This window comes from Phalacrocorax carbo, chromosome 14 (genome assembly GCF_963921805.1).
Source record: "Phalacrocorax carbo chromosome 14, bPhaCar2.1, whole genome shotgun sequence".
Lineage (NCBI taxonomy): Eukaryota > Metazoa > Chordata > Aves > Suliformes > Phalacrocoracidae > Phalacrocorax > Phalacrocorax carbo.
Window position 1 is genome coordinate 917,082 of NC_087526.1, and position 24,976 is coordinate 942,057.

The 24,976-nt window shown below is 45.4% G+C and overlaps 1 protein-coding gene across 9 annotated transcripts in view; it reads right to left on the reverse strand.

Annotated features, from left to right (window-relative positions):
• Positions 1-24,976, reverse strand: part of PEDS1 (plasmanylethanolamine desaturase 1) — a 199,112-nt gene that overhangs the window by 62,772 nt on the left and 111,364 nt on the right. The window contains exon 1 of one of the 9 annotated variants that reach the window (XM_064465215.1): positions 22,000-22,019. The exons of the other annotated variants lie outside the window; for them this stretch is intronic. The gene's annotated coding sequence lies outside the window, so the exon portion shown is untranslated. Of the gene's footprint in view, positions 1-21,999; positions 22,020-24,976 lie in introns of those variants that run through there. 9 annotated transcript variants of the gene reach the window in all.

Genomic DNA, 24,976 nt, shown 5'->3' on the forward strand with positions numbered 1-24,976 from the left:
ACTGATGCCTTCTCTTGCCAGTGAGGTCCCTTCCGTTCCCTCCTGACAGTGTTTCCCAGTGTAATCTGAAATGCCATGAGATACCAAGCCAAGGGAGAAGTGGAAAATGTTGCAACTGCTAAGCTGCACTTTGAAATGAAATAGCAATACTTGTAATTAATAATAATCTCTAATGAAAAAAAAAAATCCCTGCTTATTCCAATATAGACACTTCAGGTAGTGCTAGGGCGTCAGGCAGGCTTATTCAGCCTCTGGACAGACTCACCCACAAGGCCTAGCATCAACACGCCCTGTGTACACCGAGCATCGTTTTGAACAACAACCGCACCAAAACAAAACAGACAAGGACTTTAGGTCCTTCGCGTGTCTAAGCCCAAGAGAGGGATCCGTGGCCAGTTTTTACCAGCTGAAGGCTCTGAGCTGGAAACTGTCTCTGCATCTATATTTGTAACTCATAAAACAAACCAAAACAAAAAACCCAACAAAATACATTTACAACGAGGTAGACATTTCTCAGAAGCGCTGCTGTTTTCCTTCCCCCCAGTGCCCTCTGTGCCCATGTTTTAATGATCCCTGACCATTCGGTCACAGAGACATCGAGCAGCCACTGTTGAAGTTTTTGAACGCTTGATCTGATCTATCTTATACCTGGCTTAAACTTGAGAAAATACTAAGAATAGGGGCACACCTAATATGGCATTAAGGGATATAACGTTAATGTTCTGATTATTACTGAAGTCCACAGCAATTTTCATCGCAGAACTTAAGAGGCAATGGGGAAAACCTCAGTGGACGCCCAGCGTAAAGGTTTACATCACCCGCTGCCTACCCCTAAACCACAACACTGCTGCTACTTCTTCCCGTTCCTTCCCCCCCGCTCCTAGTCTAGCCCCCCGCCAGGCTCTACGCTGTCCCTAGGGGAATTTGCTCATACACATAGATGTGTTGGTGACTCGAGTCTTGATTTTGCCAAGCTGATCTCCTCCTTATGGCCAGTCCCCCGCGCTGCCACGTTCTCCCGACGGCTCAGTGGCTACCCCAGCTGCCCTCCCTGCCGTTTTGCCGTGCCCTGCTTTCTCTGCCCCTGCCACCACGCTCTGCCCATTTCTTGGCTGTCGCCAAAGGAGCCCTTTTTCTTAATTGCCTCTTTGTAGCGCAGCCCCGACACCTACTTACTGCTAATCACGACAGCACTTTCTGTGCAGCGGGCATCCGTTTAGAGCCCCGACACACAGTGCTGCATTCCAACAGAACAGCGAAGCGTTTCTTTTTTTCCCATCTGCAGAAGGCGACCCAGACAATGGCTAATTTCTAAGTCAGCTCCTCTTGGTTCATGCTTCCTGCCCTAGCAATAGTTGTCAATCAAGCAGAGCTTAATCTTAACTCAGGCATTAACTTGAACACAATTAATTCTTGGCAGCAGACATAAAATGCCATAAGCCCCATCTCTCCTGATGGTGATAAGGCTGACTGTCAGGACAGGCTCTGCCTTCACTCCTTGACTATAGCAAGAGTTAGATCAAGCCCATACAGACTAATAAAACAAATGACATTGTTGGCATTAGCAAGTGCAACTCTAAAAGAGGCAATTGATTTCTGTCTCACTATGCCAACCAGGACTTGCCTTGATTTACAGAGCTGGCTGGGATTTTCCTATTAGTTTTCAGGATATTACAACTTTTTTTGTTCTCCCAAATTACAACTGGGAGAGAACAAAAAGCACAAATTTGAGGCATATGGCCTAACCCTAAGGAAAGGTGTTTGACAGGCTGCAGTGTTAACGACACCCCTGTGGCCAGACACATGCCAGACGGTCACAGATGTGACCTGCTGCCATCTGGGTCAGCAGAAGCTCACCCTGCCTTCCTCTGCCTTGTTTCTGTTGCCTCACTGCACTTTCCGCATGACATTTTCAGTCTTCTTTTATCTCATTCCACTCATGGACCTGACCGCGTGGCTCAAATGAAACCTTGTTAACTTTGCTGGGGTTCATAGTGATTCAAGTTCCGAGACGAGATGGCCCGGGACAGACTGCCACTGGTGCAAGACCGATCCAGGTTATCTTCATCTTGAGGTTGAGGAGCCAGCTGGGCCGTCTGTCTTGCACCACTCGCAGGCCTGACACTCACTGTCCCGCTCCCCTTCCCTCATTTTTCTGGCTATCTATTTTTCTCGCTACCCTTATCAAGAGAAGAACTTAACCAACCTGGCATACCAGCCCGATGTACTTAGCAGATTGTGGTGTGACTCAGTGCAAAGCTCTTCCTATGTTTTCGCATATAAACGCAGCCAGTGGACAGACGACAGCGACAAGAGTACGCGATGCATCATGGAGATTGCAAAACCCTAAGGAGTCAACAGATCGGAAGGTCCCTCGCAGAACAGGTCCCCATTCCCCACCAAAATGCCCTGTTCCTCTTCTGGTTTGTACAGTCTTAAGTTTGCAAACCGTCTGAGATTCATTTGGTTATGCACAGGAATGTCCATATTATTAAAACTCCTGCAAAGGCATATTCTGTTAGCAATATTTTGGCAACCATCCCGAAGGCTGCCGCGTGTTTGATGACCGGTGTAAGCTACACCACTGATTAAGCTGGGGCAAATATTTTGAAAGTGATCTATAGGCAGAAGCACATTCATATTAGCCACCCAAAGCAGGGTGTTACACACAGATATATCTGACCCAGGGGATGAAACGGCAAAAACTACCCAGGTGCTAAAACTATGATATTTAAGATTCATTGTCTTATTTCATGAGAATTATATAGCTTTTGGTAGAATGCTTGGTCAAAAGGTTGCCCAGTGGAAAACCGGGAAGAATTTTGTTCTGCCCTACGCTGGACAGAATCTATGCCTAACATGTAACTTGATTTGTCCTGCAAACATGCCTCGAGTTTGCACTGTTTCATAGTGCCTCTCTGGATGTCCTGGGAGCTAAGGTGGCTGGTGCGTCGGATACCGCATCGTGTAAGGTGTTGCCGGCTGATAGTTTGCATATCATTACAAGGAAGTTTTCAGCTGACTGAAAAAAAACATTGATAGAGTCTCACTGATAAAAAAGCTTTAGAATGTATATGGAGAAAAATGTCTTGTTACTGCAAATAGTCTTGATGACATTTACTCTAAAAGGCTCTGTCTTGCTAAGATTCATATGGATAAAAACCTCACATTCAGTTTCTGAATTAATTTTAACGCGGTCCAAATGCAGTGTACGCCTGCAACGAAACCGTCAGGTGCTTGGCTTCCAGTAAGTAAAATCCTGCAAGTAGCAGTACGGCTACTGAGATAGTTACTTCACTTCTGCTGATTCAACTGAAGTAAAAAATAACTTATGAAAAAGCTGTTAGGATTAGTAAGGTTTTTATTTGGCAAAACTATGCAGGATTGGCCTCAAAAATTAACTTGTTTGTAACATTCCAAATACATGCTGATAAGTATTTTATCTTATTCAAGAAAATAATTCAGTTTTGAACACTTACGTGATCATAGAGATGTCTGGGAGACAGTTAATCCTCAAAAAAATCTAACAGCCGTATATTATTTCAATGTACGAGCTAGATGTATGCAATACATCATATTAAATATCTCCTCTGAATAAAGAAACACCAAAGGAAATCCTATACTAATTTCGTTAAAAAATACCCTCCGTGTCTGTCATAAAACCCCGTCTCTCAGCGCTACTTCCATAGTTGCTCCGTGCTGAAGCAGTATCACAAAACGACTTTCTGTACTCAAACACGGGTTAGCGTTGCTTGATTGAACACGTCGAACCTGTCCTTTGTCTGCAGTGCTTCTCAAGGGAGGGCTAGCCCTGTTCCCTCTTCTGCATGAGCCCGTGACCCGAGGTCAGGCACGCAAAGGACTGCCCAGGGTTTAAAGACAAAGAATTTAGTTAGGGGTGGATGCACCCCAGGTCTCAGTGGAATGGGTTGAGCCCTATCCCATGCCACGAGATGACGGGGGCACGCTCCACGTTGTGCTGCGGGACGGGCAGAGGCCTCAGGCACCGGGCGGCAGGCAGGGAGCGTCACACGCTTCTTGCCTTGCACAGTGCCACAGGCTTTCTGCAGCTCCCCGTACCTGGTGTGTGGGACCGCAGACCTGGAGAGGCCCTGAAGTGCTGCCTTTTGTGGTCCAGTCCAAGAGCGTGGAAAAAACTGCCCGGGAACTAAGAATCCTCACAGTTCTCACTGTGTTCCATTCTCTTCCGCTTTGATGTTGCTGTCTTTACATGGATAGATTGGATATATATGGATATATATAATATGGATACATATGTTGCTGTCTCTTGCATGTATATTAAAAACAAATAAACATGAAACAGGACACTGTTCTGCACAGAGTTTTCCCTGTTAGAAGGGAACAAGCACAAAACCCCTACAACACGTACTAGCCACATCGCTTATGCGATTAACTCTCCAATAGCTAGGGCACATCCATTAGTTCAGCTGGAAACTAGGAGAGATAAGCCATGTTATATTTTCTGTTTTGTAAGTGTTATCTCCAGCAAAACAACCACCAGGAACACAAATCCAGTCTAAGAGACTAAAGCCTTCACAGGTCTACTGCCCTTCCACAGGCAGAGTAATGATTAAATGCAGTCTTCCAGTATGACAGGGGATATGCCCAAGAATGTATTCGAAACTAGCACCTATAATAGGTTCTGTCAAGGGCTTCGTATGGTCAGTGGTGACTGTCCCCCCGAACTGAGCTCAAGGTGAAAGTGCTGGGACACCGTACCTGAGCTTCCACCTGCTGAGGAACAAGCCCCACCGTGCTGAGTATCGCACAGCCCTTACTGCCTCCTTAAGAAGCGAATTGTGGAGTAGCACAAGAGCACAAGGACCTTGTGTTCAGATCTCACGCACTCTGTTTGCGCCTGGAATCGCTAGGTGCGTGTTCGTAAGTAGCTAATGCGCAGAGCAGCCCAGCGCGGTCTTGCTTTCACTACTGAATCGCTCTGAGATCTTTCAGTATCCCATTTGGTCCCTCTCTAGCTTGGGGAATAACACTTGTCTGCTCCACTGAGGCACAGAGATCTGTAACGATAACGATGAACTCTTCTATAAGAGATGCGACTGAAAGACAAAGGTGTGTTATTGCAAAATTTTGTGGGTTAGCAACTTCGCTAGTGGCACTGTATTGCACTCAGAGCCCATTTGGCTCCTCGGAATGAAATGAGAGTAGGGGGAGAGGAAATCAGGTCAGAGTTTTTGGCAGGCCTATTCAAGGTAAACATAATGCAGCTGATTCATTATGTGCTGCAATCCTTGCTGGCAAAGACTCTGGAGTAAAGTAGCCTCCAGCCCTATTGCAACTCAACCTCTGTGTGTGGGTGTTGATGCTGCACATTAGGGATGGGTGTCACTGGTGGATAAACTTCAGGGGGTGAGGGCTGGATAAGGGATGCAAAGGACTTCACGCAAGTGTGCAATGTCAGCCTAGTGTTCTCTGCTGATCTAAAAATGTTGCTCCCTCCTCCTACGAGACAAGGAGGAAACCTTTTGAGAAGACCCTTCTGGTGACTAACTCAATCTCTGTTTCATGAATCATTGGCATTGGGATGTCCTTGTGGCATAATCAGAGCTCTGGTTATTATACTCATTGATGATAAAACAAGTAAATCTTAATGAGTTGTGGGAAAGGAGACAATAGGGCCCTCTGCCAGCTCTCATTCACCTTGACAACACGCCTACAGCCCAAGTACAAAGATCGCTATTGTTTATCCTTGTTATTTGTGAAGGGGCCAGACAGTTCTTCTCATTTCACTCCATCTGATGGTACTCTCTTTATCTCTGCCTTAGCATTTCCAAGGTACCTATCATCGTGGTATCTAAGCACCTCAGCTTTAGTCCAAGGTTAAATTTATGGTAAATAAACCACTTGGACAGAGCCTTTGAAGGTGAGAAACTGATATATAGTTAAATAGTGGTAAATCATTCAATTTACATAGTGCCTCTTCTTTGACTAAAAGGACAAGCAAAGACTTTGTCGTTCATATTGTAAACAAATCCTCTGTGTATGATTCAGACACTAAGTAACTGGGTCTGTTACCTCACTAATGCAGCTAAGCCAATCTACCACGCCAGTAACACATGCCCAGCATCAACTCAGCTTCTGTCCCAGCTGGACTGTATTTACACTAGGGACTCTCATCAGCCTAGCTGCCTTAGGGTTACAACTCGTACACTCCTGACCAGAAGAGCTGCAGCTGTAGGACTATATAGAAAAGAAAACAGATATGAGAAGAATGGACCTATTCCACCCAGCAACCTGTCCCCTGTGGGTACTCACAGTCAGAGCTGCTCACCTCATTGCAGCTCCTGCCCTTCTGCTGCTGGCTATTCTTGCAAAGCCAAGACCAGTTGTGAGCGGGCCAGGAAAGCTTTCACCTGGTGCATGCTTTATCTACAGCTTTGCCATCTACAGCTGCTCGGGAATTTTCAGTGAAAAGGATTTTTGAGCAGAAGAAAGAGATCTCTATCAAGCTGTGGTTTTGTACATATTTTTTAGGGCAGTGTTTGTTGAGAAAGGCTTCCTAGATCCCAGCTGGACCGGGAAGGGCAGCCCCTGAATAGGGAGCATTCTAGCAGCCAGACGCTCGCTCGGGGAAGGGGACAGCCGAGATCGGCCCATAGCACTTCCTCATCCCACATGGCCGCCAGGATCACCAGGCCACTACTTACACTGGCGCGGGTGTCTGCTACGGGCTTGGCGCAGAAAGCACGACGAGATGCGCGTTTCAGCCCAGTGTGAACACGGGAACCTTCTCGAATTTCTGAGAAGTTTGTCAGGATGGCAAAACAGTTCCCATTCAGATCTGGAGATAAGCGCAGAATTCAGGCAAGAAACAAAAGACAGACCCTGACATTTAGATCTCAGAGTGAGTGCCTTGGGAGAGCAGCAAGAGGAAAACATCTTTCTATTTGTGCTATAACTAAATCGGATCAGTTGCTGATTTATTATGCTGAGCTGGGAAAGCATTAAAAATAGCGTCTTTTTCCCCCTCCATATTGCCAGCCACAGGGAATTGCAGCTAAGCTGGGGACTCTCTGCTGTTCACCTCTTTTAAACAACTTTTTCTGTTCTCACAAGTTCTCGCCCTGTTGGCTCCATTGCTCCTGTCAGCTGGAGTGCTGCTCTGTGTCACCGTGCAGAAAGACAGACAAACCTCTCCCTTAGGACAGAGGCAGTGTCAGCTCCGCAGCACACCTGTGTCTGCCGGATTCACACCTGGGTCTCCAGTTCACGCTGCCCCCCTACAGCGACTTGGTGCAAGTTTTTAACGTGCTGTTTCTGCTCCTCTGACATATAGAGGTTAGTGACAAGCAGGGAAGAACGACAAAGTAAGACGTATACAGTAAGACCGCCTGCCTCAGCAGGGCATATAGAATTGTGCTTTGGTAGGGAAGGTTGCATAATCAACCAGATGCTCTCCCATCACATGGGAACTGAACAGTCTAACATGGGAGGGGGCTATAGCCCTGCAATTTCCTTCCTCTTTCCCTTAAGAAGTCCATCACTAGGCCAGACTGCTTAAGGTCATTTCACAAATGGGAAGACTTTCTTCCCACCATATCCTCGGGCAAAGAAACATCTCAATCATGTTCTTTTCACATATTGAAAACATTTACTGATAGAAGGCGCTCAAGAAGTAAAAGCTTAACAAAAGATCTGAGTAAAAGGAACAAGGCTAACATGGAGACAAATACGTCTTGCCCCTGCTTGCTCACTTCTCATAAGAGCAATACCCTGAACTTCTTTTCCCTGGCATTGAAGTAAATTAAGCAGCTCAGACAAGATTACATAGCTACATTGCTTTCATAAGTGACAGGAGAATCAGGTCCGTTGTGTAGGCCAGAAAAATAATTTTAGTGCTCTCCCATGGAGCAAAATTACTTTCTGGCTCTACCTAGCTCCTTTCAGCCACAGGCAGCAAATGAGCACAGCAACTCATAGCAAGCTCTCAACTCGCTAAAGCTTCCTTACTCACTTGTTACTTACACAGGATTCCCTTTGAAATCGGTCACCAGAAGTCAGTGAGTTCTACCTCAGCAACAGGTGAGTAATTAATAATAATGATGCTTCCCTACCTCATCTCCTTCAATGCGCTGAAGGAATAGGAGCAACTTGCACAGTAATTCCCCCCAGGTTACTGATTTGCTACAGGATCTCCAGCTGGACCTGCAGGATGAAGAAAAGCTGCAGCTTCAACCATAAGCCAGCCTGCTTTCTGCCAACTTGTGCCAAATAGACTTAATAATTAGTTTTGCGGACACTCACGCTGTCACACAGTATTTTTTTACCTTCTGGAAGAAAAGTAGCATGAATTCAAATATTTTGAGGACCTCAGTTAACCTTTTAAGAAGCTGCTGAGCCCTTGGAAAACCCCAGCCATTAGCATCCCTGAAAGAGCTGCAAGGCACCGGCCATTTCGACGCTCAGTTACAATTACAAAAGTCTCAGAATTGAGAGGGGTGCTGCTTTGAAAACGTGGCCTGTAACTGCAAGTGTTGAACACTGGAAATCTGGATCTGGCCTGTTCTGAAATTTGGCCTGTGAGTACTCAACTACACCTGCCAGCGGGGCAAGAGCCACAGAGCATTAGCAACAACAAGGCTTTTCTGGCCAAAGTGAAAAAATGTCCAACTAAGGCAGAGTAAAAGACCAACAAAGAACACAGGGACCCTGAAAAGCACCATGAGCTAGTGAAACCATGCAAGCAGCTTAAATAACACTCCCAGAGCATACAGCAAAGATCAGAAGTGATCTAGGTCATTTCTGCTGATGGAGGCCACAGCCTTCAGGGGGGAACTCAAACCACATCAGAGGTAATCGAGGCATTTAGAGTGCAATGCTGCTTGCTCCGCAGGGACAGATGAGCGTATCATGAGGTTCAAAACTCATCACTGCTTTCCAGGGAAAAGGCCGATGCCTGAACAGGCAGTAGGGATGGAAATCAGGTCTCACTTCTGAGGGGAGCTAGGGTAGAGGCATATCCTACAGAAAGGTTAGCTTGTTGTGTCCACAGATCGAGACTTCATTCCTGAAGTCTTCTCTTGCCAAATAAATTCACCAGACTATGTAAAAATCCTGAGCTGAGCACTTGCCAATTTGTGCATGCAGCTGTAGATACACAGTGTGTAATTACATTTGCCATCAGGGTAATTGTGCGTGCAAAATTTTACAATAAGTATTTTGTTCACATGGTTATGCTTTTAACTTTCCTTTTTTTCCCCCCCCAAGAATCAGGCACTGTTTGAACAAATACTCAGATAAAACAGTTAAAATTATTAAACATTATTTTGACTTGCTTTAATTATAAAGTCACAAGTGAACCACAATACTGTGCACTTAAATGCCACAAAGAGAGAGACACCACATCACTGCTGTGTCATTAGGATGTTTGCATAGGTTTTTAATTTGCCTGCAGAAAGATGGATGCCTTAGACAGAGGCTAATCTGTTACACGTCTGGAATCTAAAGCCAATTAAACACTGATCGCAGTTACTGTGCAGTCCTTGGCAATTAACTTGCTAGTTTTGAGGATTTGGTTTATTTTACAGTTGGGGAAACCAAGGAAGAAACCCTTCTGACAGAGAAATCACAGCTGTTTCACATAAGTCCAAAACCATACAGATCTACACTCGCATACAAAGTAGCACTGTACACTTAAATAAAAGATAGCACAATACAGACAAATTCCACAGATCAGCTGAAGTTCAGTGATTAATTTCTCAAATAGAAGGATTCCCAGCTCCAGTAAGAAATTGTGAGAATGGACAAGGATATCGTTACACGGCAAACCTGGACTCTCTACACGTGTTCCATAATGCGATGCTACCAGCGTAACTACAGAGCAGGCCAGGCTAAAGAGCAGAGCTGTGTAAACTCTGTTACCTGCACTGGCCATAGCTGGTACCACTGCTAAAAGCAAACATCGTCAGGAAACAATATGCCATGGCACAGCATCTGTGAGCAGAAGATACCACTGAGTTCCCACAACAAGGCAGCGTCACCCTACAAGAGCAACCAACGCCAGGCAACGCAACACTGCTGAGCACAGCACCTATTAGATGTGGCCAGGACATAATAACTGGATACTCCAGTACACAGCATAGTGCAGATAATAATCAGAGTATTATTTCATAAATACACATCCACCTCTATACGCACATAGAATATTGTCTGAAGGGAAGAACAGTTTTGCTAGGCACAGAGAAGTGTTTTCTTTGAAAAGGAAATGTTGTAATATAAGATTCTTAGAGATGTTAAAACAACCAGATACCTAAAAGGGGAAATGTCAACAACAACAGGAGGGGGGAATAAATTTAAGCATCCCAGTTAGGCCATCAGCTCTATCGCTGAGGCAGTCTAGGTGAATTATAGGCCTGTTTCGAATCATAACTTCAAGTATCCCCATCAACCCACTTTAGAGCTCAATCGCTGTAACTGCTACGCTCAAGGAGTCTGAGATCTTTCCATGTACGCATCCCGTTTGTCACAGACAAGATTAAGAGGCACCCTGGCCAAATGTCCGCTTGTCCAATGCTAGGGTTGCTTTCAGCTCTTGGGCTGCTACTGGACCTCTGTGTTTACGCCAATATAATTTAATAAACTCATCATAAGTGAGGCAGAAAAGATACAGCCTTATCTTAGCATCTGAGGTATAAATGTATCCAAAGGACATGTTTCATTTAGAGCAGATTAAGGAATCCCAGCGTGGGCGGAATCAAAACTGCCACCTTCCACTTCTGCAAAGAGTTTGATGTAAATGCAGGTAAGGTTTCAACAAGGCAAAAAACTCACTGTTGCACTAGACAACCGCGGTTATCCTGCTCTGATCAGTAGCTCAGATTTGCATAAGCTTTTCACGTCGCATTATTATTTTGCCACTGCTCTGCAGAAAATGAAACAGCATTCCGTGTTACGGAAAGGCCCCATCCACAGGTGGGCCAGCACCTACGTACGTGCAGGAGGCTACACAAAAACAGCTTCCTGCACGCTCACCTGTATAAGACACAACTTCCACCAAACACCCACTTACGAAGTCACACACAAACGTACAGATACACCCATACCTGTTCAGAATGCACGCACAAACATACGCTTCACGCGTGTTTATGCACGTACCTGTATAAACACACTTGCGTGCAAGCTTAGACACGCAGCGTTCCCAGAAACGCACATGGGTACTCACACATACGGGCTTACATACGAGCACACACCCGTGACTCGCTCAAGGCAGCACCACAGCCTGTGGCAGAGCCAAAATAAAAAAAAAGAAAAAAAGATAACAAGGTCAGGAGTTGTTCCCGCAGCTGAAACGACAAGGCCTGTCCTGCGGTCCTTCCCTTCAGAGAGGGTGCTTGTCTCTCTGTAGGCAGTCAGGCTCGGTTAGACACACACATGAGCACAGGCTTGAGCCCAGACACACACAGTCCCACTTATCCCATTGTGCACGTCTCAGTGGTAACGTGTACATGCCCTGCCGCCACCCCTCTCTTCTCCTAATCCTTTATTTGCACACAGCCCTCGGATTGATCTGTTTAATTTTCCAAATAATGCATATTCGCTGTTGTTTACAGCTGGGACACTGGGCTCCTTTGAGTCAGTCCCTATAACCATCTTGGCAAAGCCAGTCCTGTCTTGTTTGTTTGTTTTTGCAGTGACTGAGTGTGTAAGGAATATGGAGGGTGTAGGCGGCTCTACATGTCCCTTCACCTCTTGTGGGTTCTGGCACATTCCTTTCATAAATACTCTCTTTCAAATGCAGGGGACAGGATGCTTTGTTTATATAACCGCTGCTTTTTGCTGAGGCTCAAACCACCCCAACTCACCTCTCTCCGGGCGGCTCTTTCGAGGAGACCCGTGCCTCCGAGTTACCTGTGACATGGGCTCTGGGTAAGAGCACAGCTTGGAGAGTTCCTGGAAAAGGACCTAACCTCACTCAGAGCTAACTTCAGAAAGACCTACTTCAAGCTGGAATGTGACAGTTTAGCACCTAATTTTCTCCAACCTTCTCTTCCCCTCAGCTGGCCCTCAGTCCGGGTGGATGGTTTAGGAGATGGAAGCTTCCCAGGAACAGCTCTGACTCTGCCGATTCTCATGACCAGCAGTTTCTGTGAAACCGTGCGGCGCTGCCTGGTGGGAGTCTGTACAAGCTGTAAGGAGCAAGAAGTCAGAATAAGGAAGGATGTGTTACACACTGAATGCTGCATTAGTTAAAAAGGCGTTATCTGCAGAAAGAAGTTGAAATGCTTCAGCTAGCCCCTGCAATGACACTGTTTCTCCTCTTCTTTTCCGCCTCCAAGACAGGGATATAACCCTACCCCTTACTCTGAAAGAGCTGTTTCCAATGCCATTAGCCATGAGTTATCTTAGTATAACCATTCCAGTTTGCATTTTCACACCCATACAACTATCTCTACATAAAGACTCACATCCAAACCCATAAACATTGCTGAATTAGAGCAGGCGCTCTGCAAAGACCAGGCCTACACTAACTTGCAATGGTTACACTGATAACGGCACCTTTACTCGAGTGTAATGAGAGTTATCCTCGCTTTAGCTGTGTAACTCCTAAGTTAAAGTGATACAAACAATCCCTTTTAAAATTCCTTTCCTCCCTCTTACATCTTCTAGGTGTTCCTTCAGCTAAAGCAGTGGGCTGAACAAGCGGCAACAGCAGTAGGTGGCAAGAGCAAGGTGCCACCCCGCTGCGTCACCCCCAGCAGACGGTTCTCTTGCATGCGCTTGTTACAGACCTATATGCTATAAAAAGCATATATTGGTATTGTTGTGCACACATGATCATAACACAGCATTTGCTAGCACTCAGTAATTTATCATGAGTGTTTCATAATACTGAGTGGGAAGAAAAAACATGAAATAGTTCTAGGGATTTTTCTAGTACCACATTGCCAGGAAGATCTGTTTCCCATAGCTAAATTATAGACACAAAACAACCACTAACTTAACCACTTGGAGGGAAGTGAGTACACAGCTAGCCAGGCCAAGGAGGTGACACCAGTAACGCAGTTTGAATGTTGCCTGTCAAACAGAGCAACAGACAACAAGATGATTTTCATAGGTTTCACTGATTGCAAAACCAGTGTCCATCCAGCATAGACTCAGGGCATTTCTGCAAACAGCCAGTGGAGGTTTTGATTAAAAAAAAAGAGAGAGAGAATGGGGGAAACAATTATGCAATTAAAGAAACAGTAAGATAAAACAAAACGATAAAATTCTAGAAAGACACATACATTTAAAGCTAAAAGTTAGCCTTTTTAGTCAATAAACATTGCTTTAACATCCGTTCTGGGATTATATATCACACCCCCCTAGAACGCCTATACTCTTGCTCCTGCAGAGCTTATAGAACTTCTCAAAGGTACATCATCTGCATTTTCTGTCAGAAACAAGGAGGCCAGAAGAAGTCAGCACGATTTGTTCAAGTTCATCCAGACACCCGTGACCGAGGAAGCAGGAATACCAAAATCCCCTGTGTCAGCTCCACTCACTACATATGGAGCAGCAGTGCCTTTGCAGGCCAAATCATCTTTATTTGCTGCATCTTCTAAGATACTCACATTTCATTTTTATTCCCCAACTCAGCAACAAGCTGGAATTCCCAGAGGTCTGCTATCCAAATAATCCGAGCCCACTTAAAGTCCATCATCAGATGAGTTCAGCTCAGGGACTTAATCTAAAAGCAAAAAGCGCCAATTCTCCGTGTACACAATTCTTCACTGAGGAACAGCAGACAAGCTGAATAAGAAGTGAATTTCACTGCGTGTTCACACTGTGACTGCGACATGGCAGAGCGGGAACAGCAGCACCACAATGATGTGGAGCGCAGCATCTCCTGCTCTGCGCCAGACCAATCTTCAATGTTTAAGATCTGTTTCTAAACCAGGTATCAACGGCGTATTTTACTGAAATAACTACTTGCTTACAAATGGCATACTAAGAAGTACCTTAGCCAGAAAGAAAAAAATAATTGGTCTTTCCAGGTAGAGGAGAGGCAGGTGGGTTGAAGTCCTTCGGAGTGTGTGATCGCTGCTTTCGCAATAACAGATTTTCCTAGTGAAGTCTGCTAAACTCCTACATCAGTCAAGGAAATTTTTCCAATTACTTTTTCTGAATAAAAACTTCCTGAGGCTTTATACACTTAAGACCTATTCCCACTTCCTTTATTCATACCTGAAGCGCAGCAGGATAACGTACATGACGCAGCTGAGCCACATTTGGCCTTAGCCTCTTGTTACCAGGATGTCCCCTGCCAGTTCCAAGTACAGGGTCCCAGAACGAGGAATTAGTTAATTCCATAATCTATGAAAGAAAGCGCTAAGAAACTGTTTGACTCTAAATTCTCATTTTCAATCTTCCCCCTTCGATTGCTCCTCACTCTCCTTGTAAACGGAGTGTTGGCATGCACCCATGTCCACTTTGATTAATGCATTTAATTTGCAAGCCTCACACAAATTCCAGCTAACCATACCTGCACAGTCTTTAAATAATATGCTTAGTGCAGTAACACAATCAGATTAAAACCAATAATTGGATTGCAGAGGTTTTAGGCAACCCTGGGGTCAGTGGGAAGGGATGACAAGATTGTTGTGCCATCTGTTTCAGCTGGTCAGATTTGCCTTGGCATGTATTCTTTTATTCTTATCGCACGTCTTTGTGGAGGGCAGGAGATGGAGAGGATCTGCTGTTTGAGCTTTCCCTTTAGCCAGGGCTGCATCTGACGTAAGGGCCTTGTTTCAGCTGTTGTAGCTGGCGTCCAGTCTCTGGTTAAGCACAACCTCAACCGAAAAGAAGCACCAGAGGTAGCCTGAATCTTTTCTAATCGAAGTAGTTCTATAGCATCTTCCAGGTGCCGAGAGCCGTCTACTGTAATTACAAACATTAACAATTACCGATTTGTAGTGACTGCAAACCTATAGATCTTTCTATCTATCTCTTCCTTTTTTTTCATAAAAGCTTTTAGCTAAGTCTTACATCCCCACGAAACTGCAGCAGCTGAACACTTCAGGAACTCACTTTGGCACTCCAAAAAAGTCCTTTACAAAAGTGAAATCACGTTCTTCCATACCTGCAAAGTACAGCTACATGGTTTAAGACAAAACCCTATTTTCGTCTTTCTTTCTGTGCTTGTAATACTCGTAACATCGCTTATCCAAACATTCCAATGAGTACAAAACAGAGGAGCTATGACCACAAGAAAAAGGCTGATTTGCACAGTGATACTAAGCAGCTTTAAAAATCTGCTTCAACTTTGGATTCTTTGAGTCCTGACTGGTTATTTGCACTGTTGTCCCCTGCCTGTATTCTTTGACCTTCTGACATACAGTTACTGCAGTCTGTTGCATGTGTCCCCAAGCAGAAAGCAGATTGGATAGAGATTAGATAACATCGTGGTGCATGGGTTGGGTACTTCTTTTTTTCTTACCAGTTTCCTGTTGATAGAATCACACTGATAAGGAGTTTAGTTGGTAGTTGAAGTATGAAACTGCAAAAGGCTGCCTTTCAAAAGACGTGTTCCAACTGGGACATAGATGTGGCCAAAAGATAGTTTGGTCCGTAGCTGTGCTCTGGTGTTTAGACCCATCAATCTGAATATTACACAGGAGCAACGAGGAATTAAGGGGGATCGGTGGGGGTGCGCGGCACAAGGTTAAGCGTTTTCAAACCTGTTTACGAACGCGGTTGGAGAAACACCGCAGAAACAGAGGAAGCTATTTGAGATATTACTTCACTCTGGCTACATCTTACCACTTTGTTTCTAAAAGTTATTGCTCCACAGTCCTTTAAGGGAAGATGAGTGAGCAGAACAGCGTGCGTTTGTCTCATCTGCTCCAGTACGAAGTCGTCCAGGTTGCCTCCAACTCTCACAAACAGGTTAAGGAAAGGCAGCTGACTGTGCCCAAAGGGCTGCGCAGCAATGCCACGATCAGTCCTGCCGGCTGAGTTCCAGATACACGAGCTTTGGCAGCGGTGTGGGAACAAACAGCTCGTCGGCAGTGACGTTGTACATTTCCACAGTTCTATCTGCCATGAGCATGCACAGATCCCATAATGCTCACATGAGACTCTAGCGAGAGCTGGGTTGGAATAAACCTAGGAACAAACCAACTCATCACCTACACTTTGGTTTGGGGGCTTTTAATTTTAAATATCTGGACTTGGTTGAAGAGCTACTGACTCTACAGGATCTGAAGGCCCATCTTTATCTTCTAGTACCTGCAAGAAAAATGAAGAACTAGCCAATGCCTTTGCCGTTAGTGGTTTGTTGGCATCACAGCATTTTTCAGTTGTAACGATGGAGGCTGTGGTTTCACATTCAGTGGCACAGGCAACCCCCGCCCTCCACACTCACCACGCTGCTGGCACAGCTGTTTGCGCAGCTGCGCAGTCGGCCAGAACAGCTGAAAAATTCCTTTCAGCTGACAGTTCAGTTTACCCCATAACCATGGAAAAAGGTGTGCTGATTCAAAACAGGGGCAGCGCAAGAACTGGGACAACTAGCTGCGGGGAGAGAGTGGTCACTGAAAAAAACAACATGAATTCACAGCCTGAGAAACAGAGATTGCCCTCTAAGATCTTGATAGGAAAGCTTGGCAAAGAAAGGGTCAGTCTGCACACGCAGCTCCCTCTAAGGCAGAAGGGAGTCACAGATATCAACTGGGGGCTGTGCAAGCAGCAGTACAATGTAAAGCAGATTTTCTTTGATTAGCCATGGCCTCTAATCTCTCCTGTGCCCCCCTGCAGCGAATTCCAGAGTTCAACAGCCCCCACTGGACTTTCCTGTTAAGGCTCAAATCATTAAAAGTATTTGTTTAGTAAAGGCTAAAGCACTCAGGTCCCAGTGCCTGAGAGCTCCGTGAGGTTAAATGCTGTCAACCTTTTGAATGCAAGCCATATTCCACAGGGTCTTGGTGATTCACTGGTAGAACTATACAGAAGTTTCATCTCAAGGATTCACCCTTCACCCCAGCTCATTTCAGTAGTTACTGAAACTGCCTGGTCAAAATGAGCTACCGTGGTCCCAAACACAATCCTGAGCACGTGGCAAAGCCTCCACCGGAGCTTGCATGCTCAGCAGAGATGTCACGAGCTGGCCTTCTCTGACACCCAAAAAGGGACCTTCAGCTGGCTGAAGGCTGATGAGCCTCACGGCAACGCAGTGCGCGACTCTGTTGACCAAAAAGGGTGTAACAAAGACAGAAAAAAACCCTGACCTACCAGGCTCTCCATCAGAAAACTTCCTCAAATTTGAAACTTTACATGTCTGAAATCAAGGCTTTACGCTGCCCTAGGACCAGGTTTCTTTACCCGAATATTTTTTACTGATGGTGATGTATTCCATGTGAACCAGCAATCGTGGTTTGAATATTGGGAGTCTGACCCATACCAGCTTTGACTCAACACTGTTTCTTGGGCAGAAGGTGTTCAAAGGTGGGCAGGATCAGCTCCCAGAGTGATCCAGGATTCAATTTGTCTGTAACTTCCAAAAGGATGAATCTTTCTCACAGAACAGTCCTAGTTACACCCTAAAGAATATTCCTCAACCGGCCCCACTTCAATTTCAGAAGTTACTTCAGTGAAATACCCATGAATTAGTGGACAAATTCGCACTCCTGGCAAAAAATCGATACTTTGAACTGAAGCTGAACATGATATGGGGCAGCTGGAGTCTGCATACCTGCCCTCCAGGGGAAATGGCTGCCCGGCCCTTGGAGGAGACAACAGGTGGGAAGCAGCAAGCGGGCGAGGCGAGCCCTCGGGGAGCGCTGGTCCCACGCAGCCTGCCCGCAGAGGCTGCGAGCGCTCGGCGTTAGAGGCTGCTACAGAGCCCAGGTCTGGCAGGCTGCCCAGGAGCCACACGTCCTGAAGATCCCAGCAGGTTATGGGAGATCCATTAGCCTGGAAGACCTCGCTTGAAACGGTCCATTGATGGGCTGCAAAGAGCTATAGCAGCCACCCCTGGTAGACCTCCAGAGAGGACAGGTGACAGCCTAGAGATTGGAAGAGCTACAGAGGTGGGTTTCTGGCTTTCAGCTCTCCGTCCGTCTGTCAGCAGGCTCCCCAGGAGCTGGGCGGGTGAGCTGGAAGGAAATCAAGCAGGTTTTCAAACCTGCCTGGCAGGGAGTGAAAATCCTACCTGGTTTCTGTTAATTTTGCAGAAAATGTCATACTCCCCCAAGCATCCAAGCTGAGATCAGCAGGAAATGCTTTTCCTTTCCTGTCAATAGTTTTGAGATTTCTAAAACCTTCTTGGTATCTACTTGGAAAAAATGTTGATGATTTTCAGAAACTGAAAATTGAGGAGAGAAAAAAAGGGATGGGTCAATTAAAAATGTTGTTTCAAAAACATTTTCTTAATTATTTTTTCCAGGACAAAACACTCACTGAAACCAGTTCTGCATCTCTGAATACTTCCATTTTCAAAATCTGACATGTTCAGATGAATAAGATGCCCTGTTCAATAACAATTGTACACTTATTTTGAATGTCTCTCTGCGTCATGTAGCTATTACTGAGCTTACAGAAAGTTGTAAAAACTGGGGGTTTAGTTCTTAAGCCTATTTGTACCAGTGTTTATGTACAATGTCTGTGATGTTTCCAAGTAAACAGCCTTGAAAGCCTAGACCTCACAGAATTATCAGACCCTGCAGAACATTTCGCTGGCACTTCGACTTACTTGCCTATAACAAGCAATCCCTTACTAAGAATTTCACACTGGCTACTACCTTGAAAGACAGCTAAGAATAATCCACTGAAGGTCTCTTTCACCCCAGTGAAGTAGGGAGGATTTGTTAGTCATGACCGGTTTCTTCCTTCTGTCACTTTGCCAGGTACCTAAAGAGAGGCTGCTCAATTCAAAACCCACACTGCCATGCAGATTAACCTTCCAGCCTCCAGCACACCAAATCCTCCTGCCTGGGTCACTTATATCCCAGATAAGGCAGGGGTCTAGTATTGGAAAGTGCTTACTATGAAACACGCCTCACTGAGGTTTACAGCGATTTGGCACTCCTGAGAAATCAGGTCAGACACAGAAATTTTTCTTAGATTTAAACCCGAATCCAGGTGGTTACATTTAGACAGGCAGATTGTGGTATTAAAGGAAGGTAATGTGGCCTCACAGGGACACATGATCCACTTCCACTCCGAGCACGTATCTGATGAGAGACATTACCAAAGAAATATCATGCTTTTGACCAAGACCTACTTTTTCACTTCCTCTCCAGCTCAGCCCTGCGACAGACCCAGGTACAAGTTCACCTCCAAAAAATATCATTATGTCTTTGACCTTTACAAGCAAAACAAGAAAACAAACCACAGTCACAGGCCACTCTTAAACAATGCTTGGGTTTGATCCAGTCATTGCTTTCTGTTTGAAAAGAGAAAGTAATCTCTGCACATGCACAACTTAGTCATGTGTGTAAGCACGGAGGAGCAGGCAGAGCACTGCCATCAAAACCACCACCTAGCCCAGGTACCAAAGAGCAGCTCGTCTCTATTACGTGTGATGGTCACCCACACAAACCAACGAAGCAGTTAGTTGTTTTTCTAAAGGACAGAAATGAGGGTGATGATGCGGTATCCAAAGAGGGGTTATTTGTTCTTCCTGGTCTCATAATTCTCCTGGTTTCTATCTGGTAACATTTGGCGTGAGAACCACCTGAGACAGACAGGACCACAGAGCTGGCTGTTACAGCTGGGAGCTGAAAAAGAATGACTTTGCTGATGTGTGGACAGAACTGGGCTCTTCTACTGGGAACTTTAGGGTGGGGTTTTTTTTGCTTTAAGCACTTAGGGAAAGAGAGGATTAATTCTCTTCCACAGGGCAATTAAAAATAAATTTATTTCTCTCCACATGGGGAACATAACCTTTAGTTCCCAAACTGGGCACATAAATTTGGGCAGTTTCACATGACCACCTCTCCTCTAGTCATCCTCTGCTGGTTTTTGAACAGTTTCTATTTATAGTTCCCTGGATGTCATGGACATCTTGTTTGACCTCCTGCGTAACACAAGGCCACAGAATTTCACCCAGTTTTCACTGTAATAAGCTCATCTTGACAACAACGTGATGGCTGCTGCACAACATTGAACAGAAACGTGTTCAGAAATGCACGGCTCAGGTCCCACGTGCCTGAGAAGGAATGGGCCGTATGGAGGCAAGAAATGCCCACAGGTAGTATTTAGGATGATCAAGGCAGACACAGCGTTAAGAGCCGTTACACAATCCTGTCCAACACCCACTGCCGGCCTCGGAAGTGGACACTGAAATGCGGTCATGCTAATCCTCACACGGGTCGTCGTGGGGAAGCATGAAAAGAATCCCTCCCTCGATAGGAATAAGCATATACCCTGGGAGAGGCACGCTGAACCCACTATCCAGACCAGGATTACTGTCTGTACAAACAAAAAGCAAGGAAGTCTTCCAGAGTAAGTGGGGCCCCAGGCATACAGAACACCTGGTGGTTTGGCATACCACTAGAGAGCTTAGATAAACAGTTCTAAAAGTATTCTGGGACCAGGGGGACGATTCCCAGAATCTCACGGGGCATTTAGACTAGATCTTGTGCCATACGTTTGCATCTAGGGAGATAAAAGCCCCGCTTTCAGAGGGGGAGATGGGCACACTCTTCATAGTGATTACAGCAAGCTGTCAACCCAATGGCTGTTTTACCTACAGTGGAAAGAGGTCTTGGCTGGAAGCCAGCTAAACAGGAGCGGTGTTAAATATCAAAAGATAACCATTTTAAGAAAAAAAACCCCAAAACATCCAAAACCCAGAATGAATCTGACCCAGCCAAAGTAATTTGTAGTCTATTTTATGGTGCTTTTATGATTACCGTTACTGTTTAACATTTCTAGTGCGGTAGTGGTGACAAACAGATCTGAAAACTCACTGTGCAAACTAACTACTGCGCAAATATGGATATGGTCAGGATGTCTTTAAACTCATATTCACTGGGACATACATGAACTGTAGCAGATGGTTAAAAAAAATCAACACAACAGAAAAACAAAAGCCTGGGTCAAAATTACCTCCTGAAACTTTCTTTCAAGATGCATACTAATGTCAGTGGACTTTCCAGGACTTGTGGTGCAATCAGGTATTGGTGAGTGGCTAGATTTTGAAGTGGTCAGCTTTTCAAAGAGGACAAAGTGTTCATCCATCAGCAAACAAAATAAATAAGGCAAAAGCTAAGTCCAGCCTCCGACCATCCATGCCATCTGCCAGCTCACGGGGCTGAGCTGATTTCACCGCAGTGGAACTTTGCCAGGCTAAAACAAAGAAACCACAGAACTTATGGGCAGCCGCTGCAAGGAGGCGGGGGCTGTTCAAGAGGTGTTGAGCATATCCCCCCTCCCTGGATGGCAGGCTATATGCTCCCAGAATGCCCCGGTGTTTGAACTGCATAGTGCAAATGAAAGTACAGGGAAATGAATTACAAGAAATCAGCGTGCCATGAATAAAACTAACAAGAAACAAAAAGGCCAGAGCAGCTGATAAATGCCTCAAGTGCAAGGGTCAGTTCATACAAATAAGACCAAATCTGAGGATTTTGAAAGAGAAGGAAAAAGAAGGAAAAGGAAGACAGAATTAAGTTCCAGTTAATATTCTTGCTGCATTTAAGCTAGAAATTACATACTGGAGAGGGCTGAAGGAAGAGCTAAGAAGAACTTCCTTGCCCAACTTGAAAAACTTTTGCCTCTTCCTGAGATCCCCAAATTCAGTAATATTCCAGACAGGAATGAATTTTCTTTATAAAAAGTATTATCTAATGATTCTCACATGAGAGTGAACTCTGTTTTCTATTCCCAGCAGCAAGTGATACTGGACAAATAACTGAGCTAAACTGTGCCTCAGCTTCTCTTTCCACAAAACGGGGGAATATCACCTTTTAGAAAGCACTTACTGCTGTTTGGATTAAGTGCAAGTTAAGGGTGTAAGTTTAAAACACAGATACTTACATTAAATCACTCATTAAGCTGGCCTCTCTGTCGCTATTTTCTCCCCATCCCAAGCTCATAGTGGAGCATTCTGAAAAACATCGTCTTGGACAAATGATAACCAAGTTACCCATAAAGTCTGTATTTCATAAAAGATCATTCAGCTTGCTGCTAGTGGGGGGCGGAAAGCAGAGTTAGTCAGGGAAGAACGTGTTGGGGGATAAACTTCCCCTCCCCTGGACAAAGTTCAGGTTTCCCTGAATTTTGGAGCCAAGAAAGAGGCCTGTCAGGAACCGTATCCCTTTGGGGCTGCACAGAAGATACCCATCCAAACCTCGATGGTGAGCGCAGACGAATAAAACCTCTTTATACATGCTTTGCCAACAGAGGGACCTGTCCACTGTCTTAACACATGGAAGAAATTTAGAAACCACAGAACATGTTCATCAAAAATAAGGTGTGCAGCAAAGCCCCTGGTTTTTGCATTGTTCCTTCTCCTCTCTGCAGGTACGTGCAAAAATGCATGTTTTATACAGTTCGTCTGCACCAGTAAAACTCTGAGGAAAACATAGCCCATAGCCTGGGTTCTGAAGGTCAACTTATTGAGATTACGGTGTAGTCAAGGAGAAAAAATAGGCAGGGTTTTCTTACACTAGCTGGTATCTGGCCTCTTCTTTTTACATCAGGGAAAAATTTTGCTCAAAGGGAAAGCACAGTCATTTACTCAGAGCGCCCCACAAATATGGATCCTCACAGCATTAACAGAAGTGAAATACCTTCCCCTCCTCAGGAGATGGCTTCACGTCTCTGGCAAGAGCTGAGAAATTCTCTCTACTGAACATAAAGCTTGTCCCAAGGGACCACGTCACACTTGAGTGGGACATATCATGACAACAGGGGATACGTCACCTTCACACCCCCTATTTTGCTGAATGTAGCTTGCAAGGTCTGCTGCCCATTCCTACGGGCAGATCTGATTTGGAGTGGGATGCGCTGATGCTGTTGCCTTCTCATTTTGATTGATCCTGTTGTTCTCATTCTGACCCTGTGCACTTGTAATAGCCAGCCCCACACATTGGGGTGGAGACCCTGCCTTCACCAGTACTGTTCAGAGTATATCAAAATGCTCATCTCCGAGCAGTATTCATTTCTTGACCAAGACTCCTGACTTCTTCACATTCTAAAAAAGTTACACCGAAAGAGGGGGCTGGTTGTTCTGGTCCCTCTGCGTTGTAGCTTAACCAGCAGCACTCACAACTGTGTGCCCAAGGTAGACTGACATCAGTGACAACCTTGTGACAAGGCTTTGGTGGTCTCCGTTACTGAGGAGAACTGAACTCCAATCCCGCTACTGTAGTCTGCCTCCTGCGGGGGGGCCTGGACCTGGGGGTCTGCTGGACCTGAACCAGAAAACACTTTTACCAAAAATGACCTCGGAAAAAGCATTCTTCCTTTATCCGGTCAAGAGAAAAGCTAGAAAACCAATAAAACTTTTGGAATGAACCATCACTAGGACACTTTCCAGAGGCCAAATGTGCACAGATGTTACACATCTGCACAACGCAGTCAGCCAGCCCTTCCGGCAATATCTACTCGTTGATAAAGTACTACAATTACAAAACCAGCTTGAATGATGGAGCTTGTTCCCTTTGATCAGGTTTCACTGCTTTGTTCTAGCTGGTTGTTCAGAAGTCTTCCACATATATGGACATCTCTGTGGGATTATTTTCCATTTCACTGAAAGACTCCATTTTCTGACTGACAGGACACCTTTTTTTCTTTCTGCTGTGCACTATTCCCAAAGTAGGCCGTCATCTGAGTGAACGAACAGGCAATATCATTTTTTTCTGGGAGGAGACCAAAGAACTAGTGGCTAGACACTTAAAGGTTTCTACAAGCAGAACTGAAACTGTGACTATCACTGGACATCAGATCAGAACGGCAGTGATTCACACCTCCGTGCTCTCATCTAGAGCCCCTGTCTCAGATGAACACAGGAATTGCCGTTCCGCAACAGACTCCCTCGAAGGGATGTGCTCCCCGCCCTATGCGTCTAGCAAGCATTGGGACAGTGCCACGGAACGGGGGCCTGCGGGATACGAGGCTGAAGACGGAGGATGGCAAGGCCAAGCCTGGCGATCTGCTAGAGTGGGGCTTCATTTCATTCTTCCCAGAGGGGCACACGCTAATCAGAGTAGTACTGTACTTTAAAGGCTGACATGGTTCTCGTCATAGGCAGACATGGTCTTCCACATGAAGGACTCTTCCAACTTCCTACAGATTGGTTCTAATTAGAAAATGTAACATTTTACATCCTTTGCAAACTCTGTTCGTTACCATTAACTCTGGTAAGCCTGGCCCACCTCAGGACACGCAGCCATGCCAGCATGCTTTTGGAACTCACCGAGGCCTTGCAACAGGGAGATAGATCCAAGCTTAATTACTCGCGGAGGAAGTATAACATTTTTGTGCCCAAACTTTGGAAGCGATGTTTTGTACGTGTGTAGGAGTTCCTAGAGGAATTTGTTGGGATAGAATACCTTAGGCTCTTTGGAAAGTTCTGTTCTGTTTTACCCTAGTCCACAAAAATTAGACACATAAATTTAAGTTCAGAAGCTGGGGCTGAGACCTGATGAACTGTTTGAATGACAGTCTGAAAAGCGTCGGTGTTCAAAAGGTAGGAACTACCTGAAAAACAAGTTTAAAAAGGCAGTATCAAGGGTTTCATCCCATGTTAGAGCAGAGTTATGTGTTGGCAAGTGGCCCATACGGGTCTTAGGCCAGGTTTCTGATAAGGCAGCGGGGAGGAGAACGGGGGAGACTTGTACTGGTGTCCCAGAAGTAGAACAACTGGCTGGAAAGAAGCAGCTAACAGATAAATTGGACCAGCAACCCCTCGCTCTGCTAAGATGCCTGAAGCCAAGGCTGCCTGACAGGGAAACTATGGCCCCACTTCAGAACAAAGAAGTGAAAAGGCCTCAGGCTGGGTCATGCCTCA